General features: G+C 43.6%; 1 pseudogene; it reads right to left on the bottom strand.

The window, feature by feature from the left end:
* Positions 1 to 5547: 5547 nt before the first annotated feature.
* The window catches only part of LOC122904708, a 37848-nt pseudogene continuing 32802 nt past the window's right edge, over positions 5548 to 10593 (bottom strand).

The following is a 10593-nucleotide window of genomic DNA, read 5'->3' as shown; positions in this document are numbered from 1 at the left end:
TCCAGGTCTGTGAGGGCTGGCTATTGCTCAGGGTTGACTCCCTGCTGCCCTCGAGTACTGGCCCTTGCCTCTCCTTGGCTCAGATTCGTCTCCTTATCTTCACCCCGTGCCTCATTCTTGGCCATGGCCTTCAGGCTCCTGGCCTGGCTCCCACCAGGTGCCCAGAGTGCTCTCTGCTCACCCTCTCCTGATGCAGGAGTGATCCCAGTCACCCTTGGTGGAGTCACCTTCTGAGGGGTAGCCCAACACATTGTAATTATTTTTCCTCTCCCATAAGTTCTGAGTGGATTAAGTTCAAAGAATATCCATATTTATGCTCTTAGCTATTCCTGTTATCTGAATTAAATGAAAGAAAAAAACCCTTTATCTTGAACACCTATGTGTCAACCAATGTGTTAAACATTGGTGCGTTTCATTTAATCTACTACTAGTAGTAGCCTTACTACCCTTTGAGGGTAGTATTGTAGCTGCACATTTCCAGAAGAAAAAAAATGAGGCTTTATAAAATTAGGGTTTGGCTGAAGGTCACACAGCTGTAAGAAGTGGGGCCAGGAGTCTGAACTAGGTTTATTTCATCCCAAAGCCCATTGGTTCCCTTTCCACTCCACAGTATTGACTGTGACCACCCCATTCTGGGCTACAGGGTTTCAAACAGGTATACAGAGTTCAAGGTGAACTGGGGAAACAGAAAGCACAAATGTATGGGATATCTCCTGACCATCAGACTAATTCATATTTCTCTTAGCAACATGAGGAATAAAACAGACAAGTGCCTATCATCTGCCAGTGACATCAAGGTGAGTAGTTGGGCAGTAGTCGAAAATAATCATGGTGGGGCACCTGGGTGGCTCAGTCTGTTAAGCCGTCGACTCTTGACTTCAGCTCAGGTCACGATCTCAGGGTCCTGAGAATGAGCCCCACATTGAGCTCCATGCTGGATGTGGAGTCTGCTTAAGATTCTCTCTCTCTCTCTCTGCCCCTCCCCACTGTGCACTGTGTGCATGCTTTCTCTAAAAAAATAAAAAATTTAAAGAATCATGGTAAAATTTAATAAGGATAAAACCTCAAAAGGCAAAGTACAAATGCACCCCTCAAGAGGGCTTATTTTGCATAAACTTACTTTAAAAGGATTCTCGGGTTCATAGTGACCCAGCAGAACCACCCCACTGTTGCTTTTGATGATGATTATGTTGAACATTTTATTATTTTTTTTAAAGATTTTATTTATGTATTTGACAAAGAGAGAGAACGAGCACAAGCAGGGGGCCCAGGAGAGGGGTTAGCAGGCTCCCCGCTGAGCACAGAGCCCAATGCAGGACTCGATCCCAGGACCTGGGATCATGACCTGAGCCAAAGGCAGACACTTAACCGACTGAGCCACCCAGGTGCCCCCATCTTATTGTTATTCTTTAAAGCACACGTCCCGGAGTTATTACCAAAAGCACGGCATGGAGAAACCACGATGTACTCTTTCCACTCTGTTTAACCTTGGTCAGGATTTCATTGGATTAATGCAGTCATTTTTGGAGCCACTCATTGCGAGTGATATGTGAAGATCTTGGACATGTCTCAGGGAAAAGCAATAAAAATGACTGGCTTGGGGCGCCTGGGTGGCTCAGTGGGTTGGGCCTCTGCCTTCAGCTCAGGTCATGGTCTCAGGGTCCTGGGATCGAGCCCCACATCGGGCTCTTTGCTCAGCAGGGAGCTTGCTTCCCCCTCTCTCTCTGCCTGCTTCTCTGCCTACCTGTGATCTCTCTCTGTCAAATAAATAAATAAAATCTTTAAAAAAAAAAAAATGACTGGCTTGGGGTAAAGAGCCTTATTAACAAAGTCCAGGGGAACCAGATTTATTGAGTAGCAACAGAGACCTGTGATTAGGATAAAAAAGTCAGGAATTTTGGTCACTGCAATAGTATTTTTCAAAACATGGGACGCCTGGGTGGCTCAGTTGGTTGAGCCCCTGCCTTCGGCTCGGGTCATGATCCCAGCGTCCTGGGATCGGGTCCCACATCGGGTTCTTTGCTCAGCGGGGAGCCTGTTTCTCCCTCTGCCTCTGCCTGCCATTCTGTCTGCCTGTGCTTGCTCTCTCCCCCTCTCTCTCTCTGATAAATAAATAAAATCTTTAAAAAAAAAATGCACAGACCCATATGTATTGGCATCAGCTGAAATGCATGTAAGAAATACAGATCTTGGGAAAATCCCAAACCTCTAAATCATACTTCTTTGGGTGGGGGGAGCCCCCCCCCCAAGGCTTATGCACACTGAAGTTGACAATCTTTGTACCAGTGATACTTGGCCTGAGCTGCAGGTTGGAATCACCTGGAAACCCACCCCAGAGATTCTGATTAATTGGTCTGGTATGACCTTAGGGCATCAGCTGTTAAAAACAGCTTTGGCAGGTGACTTTAAAGCGCTCCCAAGGTTGAGAACCTCTCCTCTGTGCGAAGCTAGAAGGTCTGAATGCCAGCAAGCAACTGTTCATCTTCAATTGAATGGTGGAGAAATGGGCTTATTAAGTTTGTGGAACATTTTTGTTAGATAATTCCTTTACATGCACTGTGAGTCACCTTTCCAAGATAAATGCATTTTATTTTTATAACAGTGATTTGTCTGCTTTCGTAATTAGAACCTGGGACTCCGAGTCACTGTGAACCAAAGTCATGATTTTCTCTGGCTTTTGGCTCTTCACTCTCCCTCTGATTCTGGTTTCTCTCAGAAGATGACTGGAAGCAATGACAAATAAAAATATTATAGAGTGCTTTTAAACAATGATGTAGGTCACACAATGACCTGAGGCTTTGAGGCTCACTGTGGTCTTCTTCTTCTCTGGGGTTTTGCATTGTCTTCAACTCCTGCTACCAAATCTGGACTTTAGGGTTGGAGACAATAACAGCAGGTGTGTTTGCAGACAACATTTGATTAGGCCCCGAAGAACAGGTACTTTTCCAGTGGGGAAATGTCCTGGTAGCCATCAAGTACAGCAGAGCAAGAAGAGGAAGGGTGATGATGTTGCTGCTATTAGTCATTGTGCCTTACGTTACATCTGAGTCCACACTGGGGATCTTTGCATTCAGGACCTTATCTGATTGTGTAATGACATTAATTGGCCCTGGAAGGGATTTGATGGAATTTCTGGTACTGTTTCTTCCGTTATACTCTTGAAATTACATTTTAGGTAATTGGTCTCTTTCTCTATAGAACATAATTTTGCTCCTTATCTTTCTTTTTAATTGTGGTAAAATACCCATAATAAAAGCTACTACTGCAACCATTTTTTTAATTTAAATTCAGTAATTAACATAGACTGTATTACTGGTTTCAGAGGTACAGGTCAGTGATTCATCAGTCTTATATAACACCCAGTACTCATTACATCATGTGCCCTCCTTAAGGTCCATCACCCAGTTACCCCATCCCCCTACCCCCCTCCCCTCCAGCAACCCTCTGTTTCCGACGATTAAGAGTCTCTTATAATTTGTCTGTTTCTGATTTTGTCTTGTTTCATTTGTCTTGTTTTATTTTTTCCTCTCTTCCCCTGTGATCCTCTGTTTTGTTTCTTAAATTCCACATATGAGTCGGATCGTACTAGTGATGATCTCTGATTGACTTATTTCACTTAGCATGATACCCTCTAGGTCCATCCACGTCATTGAAAAATATTTTATTTTTTGATGGCTGAGTAGTATTCTGTCGTGTGCAGAACACTACATACCACATCTTTATCCATTCATCTTATTGCATCCATTTTGAAATGTACCGTTCAATGGTGGTAAAACACTCACACTTTGCAACTAATCTCCAGAATTCTTTTCACTTTGCAAAACTGAGACCTTACCCATTAAACAACTTCTTCTCATTCTCCCATCTCCCCAGCTATATACCATCTCTTGAACCTGAGAGTTATCAATTTAATCTACTCTTTAAAAATTTCCTAAAATTCACAGCCCTACAAAGTTTACTCGGTGTTGCCACATTTGCAAATCCAATCTTTTTTTAAAAAATATTTTATTTATTTATTTGACAGAGATCACAAGCAGACAGAGAGGCAGGCAGAGAGAGAGAGGAGGAAGCAGGCTCCCTGCGAAGCAGACAGCCTGATGCGTGGCTCGATTCCACGATCCTGTGACCATGACCTGAGCCAAAGGCAGAGGCTTTAACCCACTGAGCCACCCAGGTGCCCCCCAATCCAATCTTTCCTTTAGGAAAGGAAAATATTTCCTTTCTCCTTTGTTAGTCCACATATCTCTGGGCTAAGACACCACATGCTCCCAAGAAAGTACATTCTGGCTTTGCGTTAGGTAAAATGTCTGTCCATTTAACAAAAAATAAAAGTGGAATACTATGAACTGAATTTCGCTGGGTGAAAATGTAAGTCTCATAATATCGGTGCTAGAGAAATAGTTAATTCTCAAATGTTGGGGGAAGAGAAAACAGATTCCACAAATTAGACAGTATCTATCAAAATAAAAAATGTAGACATCTCTTCATCTGCTACTCCGCTGTCAAAGCTTTACATATATATTCACAGAAATAAAGTATAACTTAAATATGAATCAACAGGGGACTGGTTAAATACTTACAGTATGCTATATGATGAACTATTATACAACTGTTAAAATAATGTGAGAGTTCTGTGGGTGCTGATATAAGATCTGAAATATATTATTGAATGAAAAATTCAAGGCATATAGAATGACATAAACCTTTTGTGAAAAAAATTATTTTTTATTTTTTATTTCCTGAGGGACAGAGAAAGAGAGAGAGAGAGAGATGGGGGAGGGGCATCCTTGCTCGGTGGGAAGCCTGCTTCTCTCTCTGCCTCTACCTGCCTCTCTGCCTGCTTATGTTCTCCCTCTCCCTTGCTCTCCCCTCTCTCTCTCTCTCTCTGACAAATAAATAAATAAAATCTTTAAAAAAAAAATCACAATCTGTTGTCATCTCAAAGAATTGAGGATTGTGTGCAAAAACCTTACATAAATTAAAAGAATGAATAAATTTACAGGTGTAAATGCAAACCATTTTCCAACTCAAGGCAATTAACAGCCCAAGGTGTTCTGGCAGGAAAACATTGGGTAAGAAAGCAAAGTGGGTCCTGAGGCTCCCACCTTCCCATCCCTGTTATCCCAATGGACCTGCAAGACAGAAATGGCAGCTGGTTCAGGGCTCTTGCCAGCCTCTAGAGAAATCCTGGAATAGGCAGCTCTTAACACAGATCAAGAAACTCACACAGATCAAGAAACTCAGGGTCTTGCAGATTCTCCAGTCAATGGATTTTTCTTCCATAACCATGTTCTCAACGTCAGGCACAAAGTGACCCAGCCAGAGGCGCTAAGGGTTTAAATCAAAGATATATACTGGGTATTAAACATAAACTAAGGGAACAGTTAACTTGGATACAAGGTCAAGATCAGCAGCAAGTTCCACAATCAGTGCTGATATCAGATGTGAGCTTCAAGGACACACTTCTTTCCAAAGCCTCGTTCCAGTTTCAGGAGGCCGGCATGAGGGTATACATTGACCAGGGCAAATGCATACTCAGGAATTCATTCATGGAGGAAATGCTACGCATCTGCTCCAAGTCTGTTTAAAAGTATTTGCAGTGCACAACGGAGGGGCCCGACTCAACATCCTCCTGCTTGCTGATCACATCAGCTGGGAGGTGGACAGCGAGGCTGGGAGGGGTCCCCATTCACACCCAGAGCTGTGATCTTCTGCATCCTGTCGGCGATGCCAGGTACACGGTGGCCCCGCCCCGCAGCACCGCGTGAGCATAGAGGGCCTTCCGGATGTCGACGTCACAATTCTGATGGAGCGGAAGGTGGTCTCGTGGACACCACCGGACCCCATCCCCAGGAAGGAAGGCTGGAAGAGCGCCTGCGGGCAGCGGAACCGCTCGCTCCGGACGGTGATTACCTGCCTTGTGGGGCAGCTCATAGCTCTTCACCAGGGAGGAGGAGGACACGGCCGTGACCATCTCCTGCTCGACGTCAAGGACGACCGAGCAGAGCTTCCCCTTGATGTCACGCACGATTCCACGCTCGGCGGCGGCGGCGGCGAAGCGGCAGCCACACTCGGAGAGGCTCTTCATAAACTCGTCCGTCAGGTCCCGGCCGGCTAGGTCCTGACGCAGGATGGCGTGGGGGCAAGGCGTACCCCGCATAGATGGGCACAGTGTGGGTGACCCTGTCCCCAAAGTCCATGACAATACCAGTGGTGCGGCCAGAGCCATGCAGGGACAGCATAGCCCGGATGACCATATACATGCCTGGGGTGTTGAAGGTCTCAAAAATTATCTGAGTCATCCCACAGTTGCCCTTGGGGTTCAGGGGGCCTCAGTCAGCAGCACGGGGTGCTCCTCAGGGGCCATGCGCAGCTCGTTGTGGAAGGTATGGTGCCAGATCTCCTCCACATTGTCTCAGTTGGTGACAGTGCCGTGCTCGACGGGGTACGTGAGGGTCAGGATGCCCCACTTGCTCTGGGCCTCGTCGCCGATGTAAGAGTCCTTTTGGCCCATTCCAACCATCACGCCCTGGTGTCAGGATCACCCGACGACGGACAGGAGCGCAGCTCAGGGGGGGAACCATCCCCGGCAAAGCCTGCCTTGCACATCCTGGGGCCATAGTGGACGGCGAGCGCAGTGATCACCTCTTCCATTGGGGTGGGTGGAGGAGGACACGGAGGGCCCTTGGCGGGGGAACGCGGGGCGCCAGCCAACTAGCCCAGTGAGACAGCTCTATTCTCTTTTTGACAAGAGAAAAAATGACATTTACTAAAAATCCCCTCAGTTTTCTCTTTGGTCCTCTGAAAGCAGTCTTTGTAGAATCATTGTAGTTTTATTATTTCTTTAAGCCTTCCTGCAGTTTTTATGATTTCCTATAGATTTTGCTTAGACAATTTTCCTCAAAGACTGTGTTATTACACTGAATAGACTAGAACATCTGCAGATCCGTCAGGGTCTAAGGCACTTGAAGTTCCTGTGTCATAATAAAATTGCCCTTTTTTGCTTCTTGTAGTCCTGGGAGTTAAGCTTTATTACAAGTGAAAATATTCTGCTAGTCTCAGGTCAAAGAGATAAAGTGTTAATATCCATACTCTGAAACTTAGCACCATAGAACAAAACTAAAACTGTCTTCCCACTTCTGGAAACAAGCTCAAGACTTTCACAGATACCATGCAGCAAAAGTTAGGTAAGAAAACCATTTCCTTTTTTCTGTTGGAAAAGACATGGAAGAATTGATTTTCTGGTTATTAGAGTTAATATAATGTTTATCTCTGTGCATGAATAAACACATTGAGCAATTACACGAATCAATGCTGTAAGTCAACGAATAAGCCACACTGTTGTAAAATCAATTCTTAATGATTTTATGTTTTCACTTAAAATGGATCACTTGGAAAGGCAATAAACAAAACCCAAACTCACTTGTAGTTACCATTATATTAGTCACAAAAAAAGTCCAGGCTGCATTATATAATTTTAAATGGTGTTCCCAATTGAACTCACCCTTACTATGTCCCAGCATAAAAATGCAGAATGTACTTATTTAGAATTGAGTAGTACTCATTGGAAAATAAATTTCTGGCAAAAGCACAAACTATGTGTGGTTCCCATAGAATTAAACAAAAATAGATATCGTTCAAAATAACAATAAGAATCCCATGGGACTGACTAATAAAAGATGGCTGGCACAATTTGAATTCCAGTGTAAGGGCTATGGAGAACTTTAAAAATTGGTAACACGGTGGAATCATTTATCATTCTTTGCAACTATCACTGCCATGTTGGAACACTCTTAGAGACCATGCCTTCAAAAAGAGCTCAGGCTACTGACACACTGGGGAAAAGAGGATGCGTCTTCTGTATTTGGGGTTTCAACAGTGACAGTGGGCTATCCAGACAACACAGATGTAGGCATCCTGCTGATTATAGCAAGATCAACTTCCTGTTTAATTTGTGCTAAAGTTTCTAAAATGTCATTCCACAGATCTGTCGCTTTTCTTGCTATCAGATTCTCAAATAATATAATCAGAATATAATGTTCTTTAAGGTTTTTCAGATAAGGATGAAAATCATCAGGGCACCTGGGTGGCTCAGTCAGTTAACTGTCTGCCTTCGGCTCAGGTCATGATCTCAGGGTCCTGGGATTGAGCCCCTCGTTGGGCTCTCTGCTCAGCAGGGTAAGTGTTTCTTCCTCTTCCTTTGCCCTTCCTTCTTCTCATGCTCTCTCTCTCAAATAAAATCTTTTTTTTTAAAAAAGGGTGAAAATTATCATGTCACGTACCATATGATTGCATTCATATGTGGAATTTAAGAAACAAAACAAAAAACAGACTTTTTTTTTTTTAGATTTTTTATTTACTTTTTTGACACACAGAGAGAGAGAGAGCACTAGCAAGGGGAGTGGCAGACAGAGGCAAAAGCAGGCTCCCTGCTGAGCAGAGAGCACAACATGGGGCTTGATCCCAGGACCCTTGCATGGCTTAATCCAAGGACCCCAGCATCATGACCTGATCTGAAGGCAGATATTTAACTGACTGAGTCACCCAGGCACCCCCAATTTTGAGTGTTTTAGAGAGGCAGTTTCCCTGACAGCAGCCATGACTCTGATACCTGCATGGCTATTCAAAGACCACAGAGATGGGAAGATGGGAGTCCTGTCCACCAGCAGATGTGAGAGGCCCCAGTAGAGAACTACTCCCTAGTCTGTGGGGCTTGTGTGGACCTGGTCACTTGACCTAGTAACAAAAACAGCAGGGATTTTTTTTTTTCTTTTGAAAGGACTGGGGAGTGGGGAATAATCCCATCCATCCATTTGCAAAGGCAAGCAACACTTAGACACACACATAAATGACTTGCATTTTATGCATTCCTTACTGGAACCTGTTCCTTCTAACGTCTCTTAAAAAACTCTTTCCAGAAAATAAATAGGCACAGGAATCTTTACTCTATTTTAAATGACTATATTTTCTAAGATACATATTCTAAATAAAGGATCTTTCCTGATCACTGAGTTTATTATATAAAAATTCTTACAAAGGTATAAAATTTACATGGCACCTGGCTGGCTCAGTTGGTAGAGCATATGATTCTTGATCTAGGGATCCCGAGTTCAAGCCCCACACTGGGTGTAGAGTTTATTTAAAAAAAAAAAAATCATATAGGAACACCTCGGTGGGTTCAGTTGATTAAGCCGCTGCCTTTTGCTCAGGTCACCATCCCAGGCTGCTGGGGTAGAGTCCAGTGGGGAGCCTGCTTCTCTCTCTGCCTCTGCCTCCCACTCAGCCTGCTTGTGCTCTCTCTCTCTGACAAATAAATAAAATCTTTTTAAAAATTATATACATAACCATTTAGCTATGTTTCTTTTTTTATATCAATTGCTTTTATTGAACACAGTAAAAATTACATGACACTGGAAAGGGTTTGGGACTATGCTGCATTTATAATATGCAAAGGGAACTGAAAATCTGATATGATAATTTCTTTGTTTTTACTTTATTTTTGAAACTCCATTATAATGGCCCTTATGGTAGACTATGTTTCATCAAAAATAATGTGACTTTTAATCTTTCATCCTGAAGTACCCCAAGTGTCCTTTACAGAGTGCAATTGGTATCATCACAAAGATTAGGGGCCCTCAATGGTTAGGCTTTTCAGGGAAACAGAGAAAGAGCTGTGCAGACTGCTCCATGGTTTGGGGAGGGCTCCCTGTGACATTAATCTACAAGCTATAACAAGGATGCAACGTAAGACAAAGAAGCCTATGACATACAAAAAGGGCATGTTACTAATTAAGAGAGACTGTGTTTCCTGGATAGAAGGAAGAAGGACAGTTTCATACTTAATGTTACCCTGGTATTTCTTACCATAATCAATTGCAACTGTGTAATAAAAATTTCCCCTTGCTATCTTTATAAAAATCATCCTGATAAAAGACAGTGACCCCTCTCAGCGCCTGGCTCCTATTTTAATAGGGTCTGATGTCTCCACCCTCACCAAAATGGGCTTTAGCTTGGAAACTTGTATAACTGTTGTAAATTCACATTAGGCCCAACTCTTGAGGCAGTGCTAGACGGGACAGGAGGAAATGCCTCTGCACTCAGCCATTTTCCCTGACATACTCAAGGACAAGTAAGATTTCTCTAGGGCTGTAAGGAGGCCATCTGCCATGTTAGTGGGAACGCAGTGGGGCTGGCTGTGCTAAAGGCAGAGAGACAACCAATTAGGATAGATGATGTTCTCCCTGCCTTCCCAAATTCCTTCCCACTGGGCTAGCTGATGCCTGAAATTCTCTGATCAGAGTTTCATCCCTTACTTTCCTAATGAGGATACTCCTGAGAAAGAAAACACATCAAACCTTGGTTTATTTTCTCTTTTCTGTCTCTTTGCAGGAAGGAGTTGAGCAAATTGTTTCTTGAAAGCAGTGTAATAGAGAATGGGGTTACTGCGTAAGGGGATAAGGAGAAAACAGAAGAGGGAAAACTCTCTAGCCAGCTTCTCTTGGGCCATGTGGAAATGCTAGGTCCCTTCATCCTGGGAACATCCGCACCATTAATGGAACAGTAAAGAGTCCTAGAACCAGTCCTTTAAAGGAA

Source organism: Neovison vison, chromosome 4 (genome assembly GCF_020171115.1).
Source record: "Neovison vison isolate M4711 chromosome 4, ASM_NN_V1, whole genome shotgun sequence".
Lineage (NCBI taxonomy): Eukaryota > Metazoa > Chordata > Mammalia > Carnivora > Mustelidae > Neogale > Neogale vison.
Note: the sequence above shows the minus strand (reverse complement) of the source record. Positions and strands in the feature narration are given on the sequence as shown.